We start from the raw sequence: 24442 nt of genomic DNA, 5'->3' as shown, positions 1-24442 counted from the left end.
CTCCAAACTAGTCTTAATTTTTTAACATATTAGCAAATATAAATCCCCACGGATGATAGGCTAACTGGCCTATAGGTAAGGTAGTCACTAAGGTAGCCATCCACAGATACAGTTCATCCTAAGGATTCACTGTGCACATGTATGTTAACATTAAAACATGATTTATAAAATCATGGCAAGAATTATTAGGCTATTTTAATAGCTTAGTATTCTATGCAAAAAAAAGTGATGTATCAAGGTTTTAGGCTTCCCTACACGTTATTGTAGGCCCAGTTTAATATGCAACTTCATTTTATAATATATGTAGTAGGGGGTCCCTGCTATGTCTCTTTTTTAGTTAAGGGGTCCTTGGCTTAAAAACGTTGAAGACCCATGATGTAGTCTATCTCTCTGTTTATTTCTCATTCTCTCTATCCATGTACGTATATTTTTCTCTCTGCTGGGAGTTATGTCTGTGTGGGCTCTGGCTGTTTTCGAACTCCTCATCCGCTCCTCATTTGTCTTTTTAACATCTTTTTGTTCTTTGTTCACTCTGTGCTCCTTAAGTTTTTGTCCTGTACTTTTTATTATTTTTCAGTCTCAGAGTTAAATGACTGCCCAGACAAGACTTGATATCCGCGGCCAGGTTCTGGTTAAAAGCCAGCAGTGTGTTGACTGTCACTTTAAAGCTTGAGTGTCTTCAAGGTTAGACACTTTCCATGCTTGTGGGAGTTTTATGGTTACACCTGGCTGATGGAGATGCCTATTAAACTGGTCAGAAAGAGGCTGTAATGATCTTTTTTTTTTTTTTTTTTTTTTACTGTCCTCTCAAAAGCTCAAAATCTTACATGAATGGATTTGATAAACTTCACTTGTTTTCCTTTGTGTTTCCGGTCAAAACGCTTTCAAAACACGATGGTGTTACAGAATGCATAATGAGTCATTTATTTTTCAAGTGGATGAGCATAATCAAGCTCAAGCACAGGTGCAGCCTCTAATTAGGAAGATGTTAGCTAGCACTATTCATATTTAGTAGTTTGTTCTCACAGGTTGGAAATTGTCTCAGGATATAGATTTAAGCATTCTAGCTAAATTCAAAATGACTACTACTGCTCAGTCAAGCAGAAACATTTCCTGACATCTGATGATCGATTACTGCCACCTAACGTTGCCAAATTGTGAAGTTGCCTCATTTTAGTAACTTAGTTTTTTTAATAAGCTGGTTTGTTAACCACTAACAAATGGTTACAACATTTTGGTGAGACATTGCTGCTTTTGTAATATTTCTCAAAACATTAGTTTTTTAATTCTTATTGATTTATTTAATTTAATTGGGTTAAAATTGGTAAAAATTATTATTTTGGTACTTTTTTTCCAAATGTGACCCATCACATACAGACGTTTGTTCAAGAATGTCCTGGACTCTGAAGTTGTTGGCACAGACGGGGCACCAAAAAAAACGTGAAAAACCATGAAAGTGATAAATGGACACATGAAAGCAAAAGTTAAAACAATCTCCAAAAAAGTAGCTTGTAAACACTTTGTGTAAGGCCCTGTTGGTTTCAAAATGCGATTTGGTGATAGGAACACGTGGTCAGCCGAGACACTTCGCCGCTCACACCTGTATCTATCATGCGTCTCCAGCTGCCTACTTGTGTTTAGATTTCGTTACTGCCTATGTCGCTTCCTCTAAAAGGTCAGAGGGCCCTGCACACAATTATTTCGTCAACACTCTTGCCAGTCACATTAGCTGTTGTGTCGGTCCAGCTGGAGATGTTGCTGTCTGCAGAATCCAACACATTTCCGTTTTATACGGAAAAAGACTTTGTAACATGGACAAGTTACAGTATAGAACGTTGGCGCGCTGTCATCATGTGACGCCCTGAATTGATGATGTATTTTTCTGTTACGTCTTGTTGGGGACACATCAGGACGCATTAGCGTTTATACTGCAAAAGATGGTCAAATGCGTCCCAGGCCACCTCGGCAAGTGGTTTGAGTGATGGGGTCAAAATGCGTCTTGGAGGTCGTTTACACTTGTATCTAGCGCTGTCCGCTAGTGAGCCAATAACCCGAGACCCGAGACACATTTTAAAACAAAGTGTAAAAAGAGTCTTAAAAACATTGACACTTGGAAGATTTCTCCAAAATTGTAAATTTGCCTTTTGCTTCTGTAACTCCATACTTTTCTGGTCATGGTCATGCATTATTATTTAAAAATGATTAATAACTTGATTATTTTTCAGTCAAATGTGTAGTCTATAAATGTCAAACATTTGTAGTAATCAATCTACCGTAATCAATATTCAATTTACAGTGATATAAAATGTAGAACATCACACAATCATTACGTTTGAGAAGCTGCAATTAGTAAATATTTGGCGCTTTTTCTTGGTAAATGCCGTATTACGGAAGAGGAATAGGGCCACATTCTTCATCGTTCTGAGTTTAAAGTCATAATTCTAAAATTAAACTCAGAACTCAATACATTTTTTTCACATGTGGCCTCAATCCTCTTCCATACCGTATAATGTTAATCAATTATCAATTTGTTTTTCTGCCAATCAATCTATTGATTCAGCATGCTTATTTCATTTTGTTTAAACTTTTATTGGTAGGCACTTCTAATGTCAGGATGTTTTATTATTTTTTTTATAAATGCTGTCCTTGACTTAAAATTCAACCAGGTTATTAAAAATGTAAAATGTAAACATTTAAACATTTAAATGTACATTACAAAATGTATGATAAACTGTATATGGTGCAATGCAAAAGTGATTTTGAGTCATTATGTACTTGACTCAACTTTCACTGAACTAAGTACAGTCTGCTGCTAATTTAAACACCAGAGAATAAGAGCATTACACTCCCTAACTCTCTTCTTTGTCATACTTTTCTCGGCAGGTTTAAATTAGGAGGTTGATCATTTCTTTGCCTTTAAGGTGCTATAACGGGAGGTTAAAAGTGGATAAGAACTCGTGACTGCTGTAGAATTTTTCGAATTTTTACCTCATCTGCTCTGAAAGGACTCATTTCCTGAACACAGTTGTGGCAGTCATTCCGATTAATTAGCCGGAGAACGGTAAGAAAATCTCCATGTAATTAGCTGATTTAGCCAAATGGGCAAATCCCTCTAACTCCACTTAAGTCAGTTGTGTTCTTTATCAGCATACTGCTCTGATTGTCCTCAGAGAATACATCATTACACGGAAGAAATAACCCTTTCATAGCTGTCGTCCTATGACTTTATGTGCTTAAAGCAAATTTTATGTTTCTGAAATTCTTGTTTTTATGCTTTCAGCTCCAATTTATTTGCTGAGATTTGAGAGAGAGGGGTTATTTTAATCAAAGAGGAAAGTAATCACTTTACTTTGAAAGTCTCATCATCTCTCTCTGTGTTACAGCTCAACAGCCCATCCAAAAGTGATTGTAGTCTGTTTTAGCAGGTTTAGGTTTTGGCTATCTCACCATCTTCTGTAATGTGACGAGGTTCTTTGAAGTTTTGATTTCATATCCGGTGCTTCGACAGATTGATTGTTGAGTTTTCTGCCGTGGACAGCTGATTGTGACCTTGGGGCCTCGTTTCTAAAACTGTGCGGCGAATTTGCGTCAGAAGTGGCGTACGGACGAAACATAGGGTGTGAGTACGCACAGAAATATTCGGATTTATAAAACTGTGCGCACGCACGTCCTACGCCGAATTCCTTTTATACATCACAATCGACTAAATGTGGCGCAGCTTTGGCGGCTTCATGTCATGCCCATAATTGACCTTAAATAGGCAGTGAAACGCCCCAAATGAATATTCATCCATACCGACATCATGCGCACAGAGGAAAACAAAACAAAGGACTTTCACTCAATGTGACGTTGTAGTTCTTGTTAGAGAGGTGGAAAAAAGGTGTGGCATCACCCTATTATAATAATAATAATAATAATAATAATAATAATAATAATAATATATTATTATTATTATAGGATGATGAGATGATGAGAGCTATCCAGGTGCCCCAATCAGGAGGTGATGTTAAATAATATAGGTCCAAGGCAAGGAGCTTATTGTAACAGATACATTAATTAAATATGAATATATTAGTATGAATTAGGGCTGGGCGATATGGAGAAAATCAAATATCACGATATCTTTGACCAAATACTTTGATATCGATACCGCAACGATATTGTAGTGTTGACTATTGGTGCTTTCACAAAATATTTACACAATGAGATTTTTGATAAATAATCATCAGTAATGTGGATATAATGACTAAGTGGGTAAAGGCAAATAATAGAACAGTTACAACAGTCTGGTAAGTTCAGAAAATGACATCACTTTACTGTAATGCAGCCTTTAAAACCAGGAAAAGACAACTTTTATGCCATATTACGATATCCAAAATCGAAGACGATATCTAGTCTCATATCACGATATCGATATATCGATATATTGCCCAGCTCTAGTATAAATCTCCAGTCCATTTAAGACGATATCTAGTCTCATATCACGATATCGATATAATATCGATATATTGCCCAGCTCTAGTATAAATCTCCAGTCCATTTAAGCAAAACCACAAACAGTTTATCAGTCAGTTTCCTCTCTTGCAATATTTGGATACTCTTACTGCTACTGCTCAGCATAGATTAGTGTGTGTAGAGCGTTACGGCTAATGATCTTGGTTTATTACTTTAAAGAACACATTGATTCTAGGTTCTTTCAGCTTCTTTTCTCACAGTGTGAACAGTGACTATATCAATTGGAAATAGAGAGGTTGGCTTTGCCTGGGATGCTGATATTGAATGCATTTGCACCTTCATGCATTATTCTCGACAAGTTAAGTTACAAAGTGGAAAAGAATTTTTTTTTTTTCTCAAACCTTAAGGCCTTGGTTGTCCAGTCCAACCAGATTAATAGGCTCGAATTCGAGGAAGCAGAGCATACAAAATGTAGTGTTGTTATTGATATTCAGTCAGATAGGCTGTGGTCAGTTGCATTCAGGAGTCTTTAGCGTGGAGCGCTGCTTAGCGGCCCACACCTTGTTTATCGAGGAGAAAAGTGTTATGTCCCCGAGCTTAGAGGCCTTACAAGGGAGACAGATGGAGGTTGAATGGCTCGGTTTCTCCTGTTCCCCTGTCGGGAGAGACTTTAAATCTATCTTGGTGAGATCTCTGGGGGCTGGATTGCACTGTGTGCATTAGCAGGAGCGTGGGCTGCTTTTGTGTTTCAAATTAAACGTCTAAAACAATGGATGATAGCTGTGGGCAATTGTGGCCGCGTACAATACAAGTACATGGCGTACTGTGAGCCTGTGTGTGTGTGTGTGTGTGTGTGTGTGTGTGTGTGTGTGTCGTTACAGTAAGGAGCTCCGTAGTTATTATTCATGGCATTCAGCTCCCTCATAAGCCGCACATTCAAGCTCAGCTACAGATTTCTGGATCCAAATAGGCGAATTTCCAATACATATTAGGGCTTGTTGCTCGTCAAGTATTACCGTCAAGGGAGGAAAATGTGGAAAAGGGCCAGACATTGGCTCAGGACGACAGAAACTGAAGCACACTGTTAGATGGAGAGTGGAAATAAAAGGGAAAGAAGGGGTCAAGCTGAGGTATAGAGAGCAGGAGAAAGCCACGAGAGCCGTTGTGCCGAGCGAGAGGATGGTCTCCAGCAGCTCCATTGATTTTTCTCTCCGTCTCCTCGATTGGCCTCCGACGCTCTCCCTCCCCCCCGCAGTCTTATAGAGAATGGGCTTTAACAAAGACCTCAGCAGACACCGCAGGCCATGACCGCTCTCCAGCCCCTCTGCTCCCCCACCACTGACATTTGACTCGACACGAATTACTCAGGTCACCTCTGTCCATCCTTTTATTTCTGCTTTCGGTGTGTTTCTTTGTGCCCCTTCCCGTGCGTCCCATTGTCTGTTCAAGCCTGGGCCTATTAGGGGGCGGCTGATATGACATGCCAAAAAAAAACTCGGTGAGTATTCATCATACACATGAACTTTATTTGCCAGGTGGAAGAACCTGTAATTTAGACTAAAACTCCCCACTGAAACCCCAGATTGTTACAGCTGTACTACTACAATTACTGCTAATATAGAGGGGGACATCTGGAATACCACCAACGCTAAAATTACATCCAACACTTCCATACATGGTATATAATTTAGAGAAAAAACAAAAATTCTTGTGTTTTCAGTTAATAACTGGCTTCTGGCTATTGAGGTAGGCAGATATAAAGGTTATCTGAAGAGTGAATGTGTTATTTAGGTGTTGAGTGTGACTTTTTCTTTCTGTATTTCATCGCCCCAGTGACCCAAGGAGTCATCTATTTGAGGAAATACAGATTGTCTCTCTCTGAAGGCAATGTTTGTAATAAGTGTTTTTTTTTTTTTATTTATAATGGATAGGTTACTGTTATGGCAAGATTTCTAGAAAGAGCATTGTGGCTTTGGCAGATATAGGACATTTCTGTCATGTAAATTGGATGTATTTAAAAGTATGTGTACATTCTTGGAACTATACATCGGTAGGTTGGTATGTCTTGAAAAAACATCATCTTGAAATATTAACATACCAGAATAAAATGTAGCCACTGTATGGTTCCCAAACCATAGGTTAGAAATAAGGAACTATTACATACAATCCAAAAGAGAAGATCCACATAGTTTTTTTTGGACCACAAAAGGAAGATAAAGCCCTGAGTAACTAAACAACAATTAGGTAATTAATAGTAGAGCCTCAGAAACTGTACAGACTGTGAGGTTGTGTCTCACAGGTGACCCCCCCCCCCCTCCACTTTGTTCAACAAAGAAAGCATGTCTCCATTTAAAAAAAAAAAAGCATGTTGGATGTTGTGTATGAATCAACAGCAATTAGCCCGCACCACGCCTTCGGTGGGCCATCTGCTGAGCGAGCATCAGATACAAACAGGTGGGCCACGGTGATCGCTATGTCGAACACCACGGCGGTGGGAAAGTGATTAATAGGAGCTCCTAAATACCTCGCCGCGCGGAGACGTTACACGCTGGTGCACTTCTTCGCCGCTGCCTGTTTCACAAAGACATATTTTGTCTGCACCCACTCAAGCCCGCATTTGTTAATTAGCGATTTGAACTGAAGTCATAGTGCAAGCTAATTGCTGGTAATAATGATATTCGATTAGGGAATCAATTGGCTGTGGTGCCTCGACTGCTTTGATGGATGCAGCCTCGGGCGGTGGCTGTGAAAGGCTTACACAGCGACGGAGAGCAGGGAGAAGAATAAAACGACTGAACACAGAACAAAAAATAAAAAAAAAGCTCTGTAGGGAAACAATGAGTAACAAGCAACACTGGTGAGAGCTCAGGTAGGACTCAAATATAGACTCGCTAACAAACGCTGTCAAACCCGAAAGCTTTTTGATAGCTTTCCAGATACACAGAAACTTCCATCTGTGCCACTGGCATCTTAACTGCAACTAGTGTGTGTGAAGTCAGAGAAGCCAGCAGTATTGATCAGACTGCATCGATTCCCAATGTCAAGTCCAAACAGTGTACAAGAGTGTGCTTGTCCACATCTGTGTGTGTTCTTGTGTACAAGTATGTGTGCCTGTTGCACGTCCATGTGCACGTGAGTGTGCTCATAATCAGCCCTCAGATGTTCAATGATCCGTTCTGGCTCTGCTACAGTTTCAAAATGGGTTGTTGCGGAAGTTTCTTAGAATGAATTAAGCTAAAAGCACCAGCTTGTTTAGTTTTTGGTGTTTGTCATTGTGGAAAAAAAAAAAAGAAGCCAAGAATGTCTAATTTGTCCACAAGCAGAAAGCTGTTGTCAAAAAGGGCAAATGAAAGTTGGTTGCAAAGAAAAACAGATGGAAGTCCCTCACATGGAATTCACAGAGAGAAAAAGACTTTGAAGTGAAGAAATGATTTTAATAATCGTGCCAGAAATAAAACTGCACATGAAAAGAAAGGAAAAGAAAGTGGAGACTGACATGTTTGAATTGATGTAATCGTCACCGTCTGGCTGGCAAAGATCTCAGCATTGAGATTGGCAAATGTGATGCTTCTAATGTCTTTTTGATTGTATGCCTATTCACTCTCACCGTGAATTGAATCCAGCTCATCTCTGACTGTAGATGTAACTAAATGGTTATCGTGTCTCCTGGTCCGCGTGACTGCCCTGAGTAGGCCTGTAACAATTATTACATAATTGGCTAACAGCGATGTTTTTACGTTATTGCGGTTTCCTTGTTTAACTGCAATTAAAGCATTAGAGCATTTTTAATGAAATTGGTCACACTTTTGTTTGCATCCATCAAACACGTTTACAATACCTGGGTGCACGCTGTAGCCTTACAGAACCGTAATGTTAGCTATCCTGTTATCCTATGGATTCCTACTAGGGCTGCACGATATTTTGTTTCATCGTCTACATCGCGATGTGCGCATGCGTGATAATCACATCGCACGTTGAGATGTTGACGCTAAAACTTTTTTGCTGCGTGATAGAAAAGCAAACTTTCACCGTTCTCCTTTTACATGATTGTTACCGGCCGGCCCTTCCCCTTTAAGATAGGTAGCCATGTGGGCAGCGTGTGTATGTGACGTAACGATAGCCTGATGATGTTTATTGTTTATGGGAAATGAGGCTCTCCCGTGTGTAGAAAAGTACCGTAAGCGGCAGCTGCCGCTGACACAGTGACGCACATACTTTTCCATGGGTAGTGAAGCTACAGAAGTCCGTGTTTTATGTTCGCTGCAAAGACGAACTAAATCGCCTGATTGATGCAACGTTATCACAATGTCTCCCGGGCATTTTTCACCGAAGAAAGCTGCTACCAGCCAGGCTAAAGCTAATATAGTTAGCCTAAAGAAACAAGGCGTCTGTCCCAACTAACGTTACGGTTCGGAGCTGCGACGCTGGAAACGTAACACTAATCTACAACAGAAGTCTGTGTCTAATATAACGTAATTTGCACTTATTTAAGTGTTCTTGGATACACAGTTCTCTGCATGCACATCCAACCACCAATCACAATCTATGCTGATCAATTTATCAACCAAGCCAGGCCTGCTAGTCGACCACAACCTGAAATTTAGAGGAAGCAACATGCATGCATTACACTGTGTTCCAAATTATTATGCAAATTATATTTTACACTGATTTTCCTATATAGTTGATGCAAATTATTTATATATATATATATATATATATAATATAATTTTCAAGTCACCAACCGTTAGGGTGTAAGTCGAATTTCATTGAACAAACCACCCAATGAAAAACTCAAAATGCACTGTTCCAAATTATTATACACAACAGAGTTTCAAAACATTTTATAGGTTGTAAAGAACTGAAAATGATCATTTGCTGAATTTGCAGCATTAGGAGGTCATGTTTACTGAAATCAAAAGCTATTTCAATGAAAGACATCTTAACAGGGCAAGTTACATGAAGAGATTTGTGGCTAATTCAGAGCACACACGGGTTTGTGCAGATAAAGGCATAATGAGGAAGGTTTCTGCCAGACAAATTCATCGGATTAAGAGAGCAGCTGCTAAAATGCCATTACAAAGCAGCAAATGGGTATTTGAAGCTGCTGGTCCCGCGAACCTCAAGGTGTAGGATCCTCCAGAGGCTTACAGTTGTGCATAAACCTACTATTTGGCCACCCCTAACCAATGCTTACGAGCAGAAACGGTTGCAGTGGGCCCAGAAATACATGAAGACTAACTTTCAAACAGTCTTGTTTACTGATGAGTGCCGTGCAACCCTGGATGGTCCAGATGGATGGAGTAGTGGATGGTTGGTGGATGGCCACCATGTCCCAATAAGGCTGCGACGTCAGCAAGGAGGTGGCGGAGTCATGTTTTGGTCCGGAATCACGGGGAGAGAGCTGGTAGGCCCCTTTAGGGTCCCTGAAGGTGTGAAAATGACCTCGGCAAAGTATGTAGAGTTTCTGACTGACCACTTTCTTCCATGGTACAAAAAGAAGAACCATGCCTTCTGTAGAAAAATCATCTTCATGCATGACAATGCACCATCTCATGCTGCAAAGAATACCTCTGTGTCATAGGCTGCTATGGGCATAAAAGGAGAGAAACTCATGGTGTGGCCCCCATCCTCCCCTGATCTCAACCCTATTGAGAACCTTTGGAGCATCCTCAAGCAAAAGATCTGAGGGTGGGAGCCAGTCCGCATCAAAACAGCAGCTATGGGAGGCTATTCTGACATCCTGCAAAGAAATTCAAGCAAAAACTCTCCATAAACTCACACGTTCAATGGATGCAAGAATTGCTAACATGCAACTTGCCCTGTTAAGATGTGTTTGATTGAAATAGCTTTTGATTTCAGTAAACATGACCTCCTAATGCTGCAAATTCAGCAATTGACCATTTTCAGCTCTTTACAACCTATAAATGATGTATAAATGTTTTGAAACTCTGTTGTGCGTAATAATTTGGAACAGTGCATTTTGAGTTTTTTTATTTTTGAAAAAATACTATTTTCATAGGATGATTTGTTCAATGAAATTCGACTTACACCGTAACGGCTGGTGACTTGAAAATTATATTATATATATATATATATATATATATAAAATATCATTTGCATCGACTATTTAGGAAAATCAGTGTAAAATATCATTTGCATCATAATGTGGAACACAGTGTATTATCATTCACTTTAGCCTGGATTGATAGTATTATATGAATACAGTGGTGTCATGTGAGTCAACCAGTGTATTTAACTACCTAATGTCCCTCTCCAAAATCACTTCAAAAGTATTCACAGCGCTTACTTGCTTTGGTGTTTTGTAAAGCATTAAAGTTCAACAGAGAATGGTTCACGTTAGAAAAGTTCCTCTTTCATTTTTATTTTCTACGTAGATGCACTTCACTTACAAAATCACCCCCAGTAGTCGAGATTGATTTATTATTTCCAGCTATTTATGTCATCTTGTAAAAATTTGTCTTTTTTCATATCACAATCTACATTGCAGGAAAAACAATATCGCAAAGTCAATGCTACGGATTTCTGACCGTGGTCAGAAAGCACAGGGGAGACACTTTGTTTCTCCCACTATGCCTCGCTAGAGTCCTCACTCCAAAGAAAATCACTGTCACTCTCTTACTCGCTCTACCATACACTCCCCCCACACACAAACACAGCGGCCCTGCTATTCTGTTGCAGAGACGTCCCGGCCTAGAAATTGTATCCTACAGACTAAAGAAAGAAAATCTTTTTTTGGTACAGATCCTCGCAAAAATCAACACTATGATCGTTTTATTTTTTTAAATTTTAATGTTTTTCAATGAAAATGAGAATAATGATACAATAATGATCATTCCCTCCAACATCGTGAATCATATTGCAATTGCAATATCACTCAAAACAATCGCAATTAGATATTTTCCTCATATCGTGCAGCCCTACTGTGTACTTGTCATATAACAGAGATACAACCAAAAGATGTATCCTGGGATTCATTCATTCTTTAATTTGTTTGACAAAGTAATCAATGAATAAATATCTTCATATTTGACTGAAAGAGACAATTACATGTTAATCACCATTATTTCTGAGACAATTAATTGTATTGCAAAATTTTGAATTGTTACATCTCTAGCCCTGAGGCCATCTCATACACTCAGCGTGCACTAATCCACCTGACAGCTTGACAGCACAGCGTTTATTTATAGAGCTGAACACCAGCTATGCATGTTTTAGCGAGATGTGGTGAGAGATAGAGAGGGCGGCGGCGTTGACGGCATGAATGTACAGCAGAGTTTGACCCGCCTTCCCAGGTAACTGACCCTCTCCTTGTCTCTTTGCCTGTTTATCACCGCACCGCTGAGATAGAATTCACTTGATGTCTAATTACATAACCTCAGCCTCCTGCTGTCACAGATGCGGTCGCAGTGTGCATCAGTGTGGGTTTATGTGCACATCTCTCATACACTGTCATCACCTCAAGCAAACAAAATAGCCGCTTTTTAATTTACATTTTCATGCACCACCTGTAGCACTGTACTTCACCATTGTAATTGAATCCGTCAGCGGAATACGCAAACCTAGACCGAGGCCCAAGAGACTCATCAGAGAGCACTAATAACTGCCTCCTCCTCTCTGCTCGATAAGAGCATTTTGTTTTGTTCAGCAGACACATCGAGAGAGACGGCGAAGTAGAGGGGGAGCACTGATGTGTTTGGTTTGAGTCAAGGCCAGCCGGTTCTGATGGCAGCATGAAGGCTCTGCTGCGCAAACAAATTACCGTTCTGTTTCTCTCCCTTAGAGAAGAAGAGCGATCTCTTGCTTCTCTTTTTCCTCCTGCTTTGCTGATTATGATTCATTTTGATTCATTTCGTCGAGACTTTAGCTGCAGAACGATACAGAATTTGATGAATTTACTGTTTATCTAGTCTTGCATTGCCAGACCTCCCTCCACAGCGCTGTGGAGGAGGGGGGTCTTGCTAGTTCACGCAACATTCAGGGAAAGGAGAAAAACGTGCTCTGGTTTATTGGTATTTCTTAAAACCAATCACAATCGTCTTAAGTGCAAATGAAAACATTGTCGATATGGACTACAGTGTGCGACAGCTCTGGAGACGGACCTTTAGTTAGCTGCTGTAGCAACTTGAATTCAGCCAGCGCAAACCCCAAACCTGTGTAACGGCAGCAACAGAAAGTTTGCTAACCCGGCAGAGAGTCGGGACGGTCCTCGATCAGCAAACTTTCTGATCAGCATTACTTTGATAATTATCACAATATCTTATCTTCAACTCTCACCAACTGCATAACACCTGTGCCAATTGTTTTCTATGTAAGCTCACATCTCCTTAGCATCAAAATAGGGCCGCAATTAACGATTATCATCAATTAATCTATAATTATGTATATTTTTTGATTGATAGTTTAGTCCAGAAAATGTCATAAAATGCTGAAGAATGCCTGTCCCAATTCAGAGACCTTAAAGGACAATTCCGGCGCAAAACAAACCTAGGGGTTAATAACAGATGTGTACCTACTCGATCGCTCTCTGGGACATGTTTTCATGCTAATCGAATATGTTTGTAGCTTGAAACAAGCTAGCACGGACCGCTGATTAGCTAGTATTCGGGGCACAGGGAAAGTAAAAACAAATCGCTATTTATTTATAATCTATCTTTTTAATAAAATGTCTGTACACTTACAAAGTTCTCAATGCTTGGATTAACATTTAGGGACCCTCATTATGCTACCGTTGAAGTGTGGTGATATTTTGAGCCTTTTTAGTGGTATAAATAGCGATTTGTTTTTACTTTCCCTGTGCCCTGAATACTAGCGTTGTAAGCTAATCAGCGGTCCGCGCTAAATTGTTTCAAGCTACAAACACATTCAATTAGCATGAAAACATGTCCCAGAGAGCGACAGAGTGGGTACACATCTGTTATTATGCCCTAGGTTCGTTTTTCGCCGGAATTGTCCTTTAAGGTGATGTCTTCAGATGTCGTTTTGTCCGGCCCACAGTTATTAAACCCAAAGATATTCAGTCGACATGGATACAAAACGGAGAAAAGCAGCAAAACCTCACATTTGAAATGACTAATAGATGTAAGTCTTCTGTTGATCGACTAATCAATGAGTCAACTAATTGTTTTAGCTCTACGTTACAACCTGTACCAGGATATGATGCCACTGTCCAAATTCCCTGAGTAAATGCTCCAGGACAGCAGTAATTATGTTGAATTTGCTTCCAGGATTGGCACATCCCAGCTTTCGTATCTTTGCTAATTCTGTCCATATAGGATTTCTGGGGGGTTACAGCCCTCAAATCAATTTTATGATCCCTCTGGGGGTCCCGGTCCCTTGGTTGAGAACCATTAGTGTGCATCATAGACGACACCAACCTATGAACTATGCCAGATACTCTGTCTGTCTTATGGGAAACGCCGCATAAACAATGAAGCAAAGGCAGTTACTGGTGTATCATATTCAATGTAATTAAATGGATTTTAGGGTCAGAAGATGACTATCTGTGTTTTCTTTAACTAACTTGTGGTATCCAACAGAGTTTCAAAGAGTCCGGCACTCAAACTGCATGACCATCAATTACAAAACCCGCAAAATGATTATATTTGGCAAAGGCAAATTCATGTCACGAATCAAATCTCCCTAACATGAGCAGACAGATACTATAATAGGTGTGTATGACAGAGCATCTGCTGTCAGCCAGCAGATTTCATGATTGCTCCACACAGTCCCAGAATAGATAAGGAATTTGAGGTCAGGTTGCATGAAAAAAATCCTAAGGGGTAAAATACTGTTATCTATATACATTCAAAGATAATATTGTCCCCATGCACTGATACATTCATGAGAAGTTTCATTAAAACAGGGTGAAGTCAAAGTCCCCAACCAGCATATCTGAACATTGCTGAAAACTTCTTTGAGAATGCGGTTTCTCATTGGCTGCATTGTCATAATGTCGTTATTTCTGTTATTTTGTCCACCCTCTGTAGTTGTTTACAATGCTTGTTTTTCTGTTTATGTTGCCATATCAAAGCATTGCAAATCTAGATTATTTACCAGCACCATCTCACCCAACTCATATTTCACGGGCCTCCCACTGCTCATCCAACCAAGTGAACTCTGCATCATTCACTCTCAGCATGTGGTGGCTATGAAATGTAGAAATGCATTCAGCAGCATTATTAATAACAGCTGCTCCGAAAACGGGGAACAAAATGCAAAATGGGAGGCAGGATTGAAACGTGAAGGGAAGCAACTCAATCAAATCAGTCAAATACTAAGTTTCAGTTTCAGTTTTGACTGAAGGGACAGTTTGCAGGATGTCATGACTTTTATATGTATATGTGTGATGGGGTCATTGATCAGTACTAATGTGGAATTATTACAGAGGGTGAGCGTTCTGGTCTTCTTGTGTTTTGTTGCTGTTATTAAGGCTCAATATTACTGAATTAGCAAATGCATTGTTAGAAAATTGTAATGCATTCAATTGCAATTATTCAATAATTAAAATTGCATGACAATGGGGAACAATGGTGATGAAGTGCCCTTTGATTTAATGGAAACTGTTTGACACATGATCAGGTTACTGGTTTTGAGGAGAATTACAAGGACTAAAAAGACAGTTGTAAAATGTAAATGTAAAAACTGTATCAAGTTGGATTAAAGTGATGGTTCGGAGTAATTTCACCCTATGGTCCTTTGCACCATGACCTCGAGCCAAACAACCCCCCATAAGCTTTTTCCCCTTGTTATAACGTTGGTCGAGTTAGCGTTATCAGCTGGTTAGTTTAGTGCAGGCGCTAATGGAACGTTTGTATCTCGTAAATTACCCCACTAATAATGCCCGAAATGATACCAAACTTCTACAGTAGTATAAATACGTAGGTTATGTACTCCTAAAACAATGGATTGGAAAGTTTGTAAGTACACCAGGAGTTTATTTAAATATCACTTGCCTGCTGGCTTCTGCTGCTACTGCTACCGGGCTATAAGAGTGCTTAGGGTCGTCTACAAATTACAACACCGAAAAGAGAGACAACAAAAATATTTAACGATTATTTTAATAATCGATTAATCTGTCGATTATTTTTTTTGATTAATCGATGAATCGGATAAAAAAAAACAAAAAACGAAAAAGCATTAATTTACATCAACTCAATACAATACATACTTACATACATACATGTTGTTTTAGTTAATAGTTGTATAAAGGTAAGTAACCCAAAGAGCAGATACAGACAAAACACACACACACACACACACACACACACACACACACACATTCACTTGAAGCTTATTCATTAAATTATTACCATCATTGTAGTAAGTGCAAGTTAAGTTCATTTGTACACCACATTTAAACACAGCTTAAGATGACCAAGTGCTATAAAAGAACTTTAAAATAAAATTAAAAAGTACAACTCACACAAATATATTTGTCAAACAATAACTGATATGGGACAAAGCACAGAATATATACATGACAATAGATTGAAAAATGATTGGGCCAAAAAAGGCAAGTGAATAAAAACGTGTCTTTAGTCTTGCAAATTATACCACCCCTGCTTTACTACTGTTATTACCGAGCTAATGTTAGCTTGTCATGCTTGTCAAGCTGGATAACGAGTAAATATCACACCAGCACCAGAAGAGGGACGTTACGTTCCTCACTTCAAAACGGAACAAAAGTAGGATTGTGTAGTGACTTTACCCTGCTGTTGAACTCCCTTCCTCCTCATCAAGGACTCCAACATGTTTACGTTTTAGGTGCTGAATCATCACCGTGGTGCGCCCGTGCCATGCCATGTCGCTTTTGCTTATCTTGCAATTAACACGTTTTCGATTTATTTAGTGTGAAATGTTCCCACACCTTGGATGACTTGGGTCGTACTGATTTCTCTGCCTCCGCCATGTGTTTCAGAACAACGTTACGGGTCTCTCCGGTCTCTCTCTGTATTTCCTCTACCCCCGCTCTGCTCTTTTTTCTTTTCTTTCTTTCGCGCTGCGCTGCTCCGCTCTGCGCTGCTCCGCTCTGCGCTGCTCCGCTCTGCGCTGCTGCTCCGCTCTGCGCTCAACTCAATTAATTTTTTTTATCTCCGCGACTGAGTGGCATATTCATATAACAAATCGATAATGAAATTCGTTGCCAACTTTTTTAATAATCGAATTTTATCGATTTTATTGATTCGTTGTTGCAGCCCTAGTGAAATTACTCCGAACCATCACTTTAAGGGAAGTGCAGAATCCAAAATGATTGGAGCGTGACACATTCTCGAGTCTAAAAGTCGGGATATCTCTGCCTCTGCTGCATGCATTTTGACTATTAATATTTTAATCTGTCGCTTTCTCATCCATCTTTATAGAAGTCCAATACTAAATTGCTGGAGTACCCTTTTTCTGTAGTTACAAGAATGCTGGTTGGTTAAGGTTGAAGTTTGATTTCCATTGATCTGGGCTTGCAACAAGTTGGCCAGGTATTTTCTACTCATGCATACATTTTTTTTTATACGGCAGTTGGCTCTAAATTATCTTCATTGGGAATATTGTACATTGTAATATTGTATTGTAAATTGTTGAAAAGTAACCTTAAGGGAAATTAAATCACAATCAACATAATTGATTCTTTTAAAAACAAAAACAAACATGAAAGCCTTGAAACTGTAAGTAAGAGCAATGTTTTCAATATTCATCATACATTGGAATCCTATATTTTTATCATACATGAACTGATCACTTCACCAACAACCATGTAAAACTACAATATGCAAGAGACAAGAAACATATTTTCCATTTAAGTTTTAATACTCTCAGAGATGCATGAATGATTGGACTTAGCGAACATAATCAGTAACACTATATGCTATATAGTATAGTATATATGTTTTAACCTGTGATTGCAGAACCAGAGCTGCTTTACCTTGTAACGCATATTTAAATGTATTATAAATGCCAGAACAAAGGAGTGAAAGGCATTATTTCGAGTTTAATCTAAATTTAGATTTCATCATCGGGGAAAGCTGTATTATTTTATAATTGTATTATGTATTTTAGTTTTCTATATGCTCCATGTTACCCCAGTTTCCTCTTCTTCTTCACTTTGTTCAAATGTTCTGTACCGTTCGCCTACAGTACCAGCGCCATGTCAGTCAAGATATAATATGAGTTGACAGCTGCAACCCAACACAACCCCAGTATATACTGGAGGCACCGAGGGGAACAGACAAACCTAATACAAACATTCCCATCTTCTTCCATCGTTTCCAATCCATCAGTAAACCGAAAACAATGAAATGACAGGTCCTGGAGTGATCGAGGTTCAGCGTCATCTCCAAATAACCTCCCTCTCTTCGAACAAACATCACGGCTGAGTTTCTGTCGCCCCGCTTCATGGCTTGCAGCACCGCACAGGGCTTTCCAGGAAACTATAGACCTCTGCACATTATTGTTCTCCTCTAGCTATTCCTCTATCATAATCTTTGGCTCTATTTCATTCCTTATTTTTCAAGTTTAAAAGGTCAAAAACTTAACTCAAAATTGTTAAGTTTAAACAAAGACATGCAATTAACAAAAGGTAAAAAAAAAAAAAAAAATCCAGGAAGTACAGAAGTACATTTCCAGGCATTGCCCCTCACCTTCCACTCTCTGCATTTTGCCGCTCTCAAACTCCACTCGCTACAGGAAACGACAACAACCTTCGAGGAAGCAAGCTACAAGCTGAAAATGGCAAGTTTTGAAGAAAATTTGAATCGTGCAACAAGGCAGGCCTGCTTGGTTCTTTCAGTGAATGATTTACAAAGAATATGTTCACGGCATTTACTATCTAACTGGAATATCTTGAGACCGATTGCTGTGGACGAGGTACACACGGCGATACACTAAGAGCAAATTACGTTTAAAGCTCCATTGTGTCATTTTTTGAGTTGATTCTTAGCAAAAAACCCTTTGTTCTTTCACAAATATGTGCTCATTCATGTGTAATTACTTCCACCAACTAATCAAAGTATTCTCGTAAGCGTAGAATCTGCCATTCAGAATCATTCAGAATACATAGGAGCGACTCGCGTTTTGCGCTTTTACACTCAGTGGCAGCGTGACGAATGCCAGGGAGGGGGAGTAGATTACTCAGCGACTGCCAGCAGATTTGAAAGCCGGTTGAAGATGGAGGATCACGCCTATTCTCTAGGACATGTAACAGAGTCGCCAAGGAGGTTAAAAAGATAATTAAAACGACAACGCGACAGGCAAAGACCAAAGTTAATATTGGAGTGGCTTTTCCAAGATAGAAAGAGCTCATAAGGAGCAAGAATTTTAAAAGGGATGCCAAAGTTGCCTGCTTTCTTCTCGACAGGTAATTCTTCCTATTTGTGTAAATTCAGAGTTTCATATACAATTTCACCGCTAGATGGGAGAAATTCTTACACAGTGCAGCTTTAACCATGTATCCCGGGTTGCAAATGTTCCACCAAAACAAGGTTCTTCCCGTAGGACACTAATCCTGCAAAATAAATAAAAATATATACATGCAATATGTAGCCTACTTTAATGGGTATGTAATCAAACAAGCAGCATCATACTGAAGGGTGACATGAGTGGAGAGTGACGTAGTGTGACAACTCAAACAGCTTTGCACACTCAGAATGTCATCATGACCGTCCACACATGCAGTTGCTTGAGTACTTGTAATAATAAAGTAGGAAGATTGATGCAATGCTGCTAAAAGTAGAAATAAAGTGATGTGACTGCCTTTAGGGTAAAGACTTCAGTTTGGCAATCCTGCCATGGCCATCATCCACCCGGCCAAAAGTGCTGACAAACTAGGCAGTGAGTGCCTGCCAGCTCCAGAAGTGGACTGCGGCTAAGCATGACATCTGACCTTCCTTAGAGGCATTCTTTCTTGATGGAACTTCAACTGCGAGTCAGGCTTTATCACCCAACATTAGTTGCCGACGTCAACAATGCTGTTGTGGCTGAATGGGAGCAAATCCCTTCAGCCAGGTTCAATAATCTTGTGGAAAGCCTTCCCAGTTGAGGGGAAGCTGTTATAGCAGCATATTGATGCCCTATGCTTTTGGAATAAGATGTTCAGCTGTCTAATAGAGGTGTAATGTTCAGGCAATTTTAGTGGACCTGGCTTTGGCTTGAAATTATAATAATAAACCCAAAAACTCAATTAAACTGACAGTGCTTTTCACCTCCACTCAGGCACAAATTCACACACTGTTCCTCTGCTGTTCTCCTATACACTCAATTCCCTGTGCTACCAGTCAAATAATTCCACTCTCATTATACAGGACCAACAGTTTTTAAGGAGCAAACCTTGATGAAATTATAATTACGACTCATAATTCGATGAGGAGTGAATGGTTCTTGGAAATGCGATGGCCAGAAAAGCATCCCTTGCCGCTTTCTCTCTTCTACTTGCCCCTCGCTCCGTCTCTCCCACCCTGCCATTACCTCTCTTTCCCACCCACCCACTGACGCTCTCCCTCCCACTCCCTCCTCCGAGCATTAGATGAGTGCGGTGGTCTAATTGCTTTCTTCAGGGAGAGAATTAGCATGAGCTGTCCTGAGTGCTCCGGTCTAATGCATAAAGAACAGGCAGCCAGGGCCCAAAAATGGGGGCCGGGGAATCGCAGATACTACCTCCTTTAGCCAATCAGTCACACTTTAAGGTGGGTGACCAAGAACTGCATCAAGTGATCATAGTTTAATAGGTGAACAATCACAATCTGCATGTTGTTGGACTCACTGAATTTTTGCGCGTCACTTGTCATGTTTAGTGGGTGACAAGCAGCACCAAAACCTGCATGCTGATGGTCACATTTAATAGGCAGCTTAGCAAAATCTATATATTGATGACCAAAGTTAATGGATGACTTGCCTTAATCTGCATGTGGTGCTGTGGTTTTGTGGCTCGTTTGCTTAGCCCTTCATATCTACATAGGAGGAGTGGATCCTCTTCCATTAAGGCCGCCATGTTGCACCGCAATGTTTCTACAGTAGCCCAGAACGGACAAACCAAACACTGGCTCTAGTGAGGGACTTTCACACTTTTACGTTACCTGTAGGCCACCACTGGATATACTACACGCTTGGAAAGGGACTGGTGAGCTGAGGGGTATTCAGTGTTGGGAATTGGTAGGGTTACAGATTCAGTTATTGGCAATTTATCAAAGATGTTTTATCAATATTAATAAAGTTATGAATATGTGTATTAATAACTTTTCCAAATTGACAAACAATCAAAACGGGGCACCACCCTGGAACCAGGGACCAATAACTGAGCTGTGAAACAGTCTCATAGGTGGTGTTCCCTTTAAAATACAGATCTTAATTAATTTGATTAATTTATCTGGTATCTTTGAAAGGAACAGAAGAAGGGTGAAGTTCGAGCACTAACCTGTTTAACCAGCAGTTATTACAATAGCTACACAAATAATCACAAACAACTGCTATTTAAAGTATAATGGAATGTATTTAACTTCCAAATTATATCCATATCAATTGTCAATCAATAGTTCTTAAATCAATAAACCTATATACATGTTACAAACTACAACAAGAGCAAAACAGACATGCTGTGTGTGTGTGTGTGTGTGTGTGTGTGTGTGTGTGTGTGTGTGTGTGTGTGTGTGTGTGTGTGTGTGGAGGTGACGAGACTGCGGGTAGCTAAACCATGTGATCAAGACGGCGGATGAAACACCGCCGGATGTGAGACCCTTTGTAGTTCAATACAAAAACATCAAAAATGGCTGCTCGCGTGAGCCAGCTGTTCAAAATGGCTTGTGTATGAAGCTCACACACCATGTGACTAGGGATTAGCTGTTAGCTTGTTAGTTTAGCATGTTAGGTTAGCATGTAAGAAGAAAGAAAGGTGCGTTTGCTCAATTTAAAAAAATAAAATGGTTTGTTACTCGGACAGAGGCGGTAATTGTACCTGCTGTCGTGATTGTATCTTGAAATAGTTTACATCAGTCGAATCACTAGTGGTGTAGCTTTCCAAAGATGTGTGGCATGAGTAACAGCTTGAATGTAGGAGTTGTGTAAATAGCATGATGCGTACAAAAAAAGGCTCAGAACGCTAACTGTACATACACACCGCCGCCGACTTGAGCTGCAAAGAAGCTCTGGCCGCCCTGTCAAGGACGCTTGTCAAAAAGTATGGGGAAGCTTTTTGACACTTTGGCTGCTCTGACGTGGCAGCGTTCTTCGATCATGTTCAACACACGATTGAAGAAAAAACACAAGCAGCCACTGCACGGCCAAAACACTGACACTAGAAACCTTTTATAAATTACATATATAATGACAGAATTTGTATTGTTTGTTGGTCGCAGTGGTGTCTGTTAGCAGTTACCTCGCTCGTTAGCCGCTGAACCACAGCAGAGCGAGCAGCTGCCAGCTGTTGATCCATGCAGGACTTCACTGTGAGCAGACTGTTTAGAGACGATGTGACCGGCAGGTAACGTTAACTGGTCCCTATACGCAAACAATGTCATATCATAAATGATAGGGAACCCAGCAATGGCTATTATGAGCTTTTCCTCCATTTTCTCAGAACTGTTTTGGTAGGAACGTAAGTTTACATTCTATGTTTCTCTGGAATCAGCCAGCGCGAAGGACGTCTATATTCCAATTGGTTGGTGGCGTTTGCCGCTGAACCGCGTCATAGCTCATTACCGTAAAGTTGACCTACTTTTAACTTTCTGATTGACGCTCTGGTTGCTCAAAACGCCACTCATGCAGCTGAGAGAAGCCAGCTTCCATTGAAAATGAATGACTTCCGGTAACTTTAGAAGCTCAAGTTGGCGGTGGTGTGTACGTACAGTAAGGGGTTAGAGCTATTTCATTTAAAGTTCTAGAAATGAACCAAAGATGGGTAGTTTTTCAGTGCCTACAACAATGACCACTGCTGTGGTCTTCCTGGTGAGGACAGTCTGGAGAATATAGTTTGGTCTATTGTCAACCCTCTTGTAGAGAACTCCCATGGTCCTCAGTGCCAGTCCTGCATGTGTGGGTGTGTGCTGGGTCAGGTCAGCTATTGCCAGAACAAAGATTTGTCCCGGTGGTTGATTTCTCTCTATGGGCCGGTAGGATAGAACACAATCAAAATAAAATAAAGTGGACAGCCCTTTCTTAAACAGATGTAAAAGGCTCATCTGCATCTTAGCTAAATACAGCTGTCTGGTATATCCTAATCAGAACATCATACACAATTACTTCATTAGTTTGTGTTGTTTTAAAAGTTCAAGTCAAGAACACATCCTTACTTATGCCAGAGCTTAAAGTAAAACTTAAACATAAACACATACACCTAAACAAGTTTTTATTCTTTGTCATTCTTCCCAGTGATACAAACTCATATGTGTCAATTGTGCTAAGTGGCTTCATATTGTCATGAAATTCCCAGATTAGATTTGGTGCCCCAGGCTGGTGTGTGTGTGTGTGTGTGTGTGTGTGTGAGTCATACAGGCGGACAACTGTGGATGAGCAGCAGCAAGGACACCAGTAGTCCAAAGAGTATAGAGCTGTTTGTTTTTAATAACATGCCAGAACAGAGGGATGTACCGAGGGGGAAGAGGGATGACGGGAGGATAAATAACCTCAGTATACAGAACATCCTTCCTTCATCATGCTGGACCCCGGGGCTTTACAACTGGACCTACCAATATACTGACTCATGACACCAGTCTTTGCCATTAAAGTGATGCTTGGATAGGAAGCAGACAGTGTTAAGCAACATCACTTTCTTTCAGCTTATTTTGATTTTGCAGATTGTATCCTAGAGCGAGCATTTGGCCTTTGTCTTTTCTTACACATTGTGGATTCCTTATCTGCCATCTATCCTGTCGATTTCCACTGCATGGTGTCGCGTGAGCGAGTGCCCAGTCAGATAAAAATGCAAGACGCCTTGTAGACGCTACGACCGTCACAAGAGAGAATGATGACTTATGAAAAGAAGGCAGAGATACAGATTGGAGTTTAAGGTAGCTGTGTCCCACATGCGGGGTTCAACACAGAGATGCATTGATTCCACTTTTTCATTCTCGATAGAAAATCCGTTTTATTTACGAGCAAATGAAACATGAGTTTGCAAATTTGTCTGGTGTCCAGGCTAGAGTTTTGCAGTAAAACCGAAAAAATTAAGATTTGCTACGGCTCCTTTAAGAGTGAATGAAAGAAGGTGAAAAACCACCTAATTTAAAAGCCACATATATTTTTTTTCCCCAGTGAAATTCATTTACACAAACTCGTGTTGAATCAAAACTGTAAAATTCAAAGGGCCACCTGAAGAGCAACGTCTCAACATTTTGTCTGCAGAAAGCCATATCGTTTATCCTTTGGTAATAATCAGCACAGACCGTCAAGGTTGGCAATCATGAGGGTGGCTGTGTGCAGTACATTGACGTCAGGCTACATGATTTCTCGGTATTGAGGTCCTTGAATTGTGAAGGGTTACCTGTTAATGCCATTCCATGCTGCTAACAAGAGGTACTGCCTTGTGCAGCTACAAAAAGAGAGATTATTTCTGTGGATTACGTTTGTGAGGGGATAAAATGCTTCTATTTTGCTACTACTGATTGTGCATATTGTTTTATGCATGCAGTGTTATGTAGGCCTATGTGTGCATATTTGTGCACCTGAGGCTCTGTGTTGTTTGGTTGTTGTCGAGCAGAGCCTTGGTCTAATTGAGCAGACATCAGACTTTGATTAATATTGTTGATGAGTGCTACCAGCAGGGGTGAAGATACAGAGAGGAAGAACTGTCAGACAAACACCCAGGTAACATCCTTCATTCCCGCCTCCCCCCCCGCCTCCTCACCGGCCTCTCTCCCTCTCTGTACTCACAGGAATGGATTCAGTGCCCCACTGGTTCACTGTTGATTACACCATTGTCTGCTTAGACTGCTGAGTCTGCTCTGAGTCTGCTACCGCTTAATATAGAATTTACCTTGAGAGAGTGAAGAAA

The sequence above is a fragment of the Sander lucioperca genome, chromosome 20 (assembly GCF_008315115.2).
Source record: "Sander lucioperca isolate FBNREF2018 chromosome 20, SLUC_FBN_1.2, whole genome shotgun sequence".
In the NCBI taxonomy this organism is placed as follows: Eukaryota; Metazoa; Chordata; class Actinopteri; order Perciformes; family Percidae; genus Sander; species Sander lucioperca.
Note: the sequence above shows the minus strand (reverse complement) of the source record.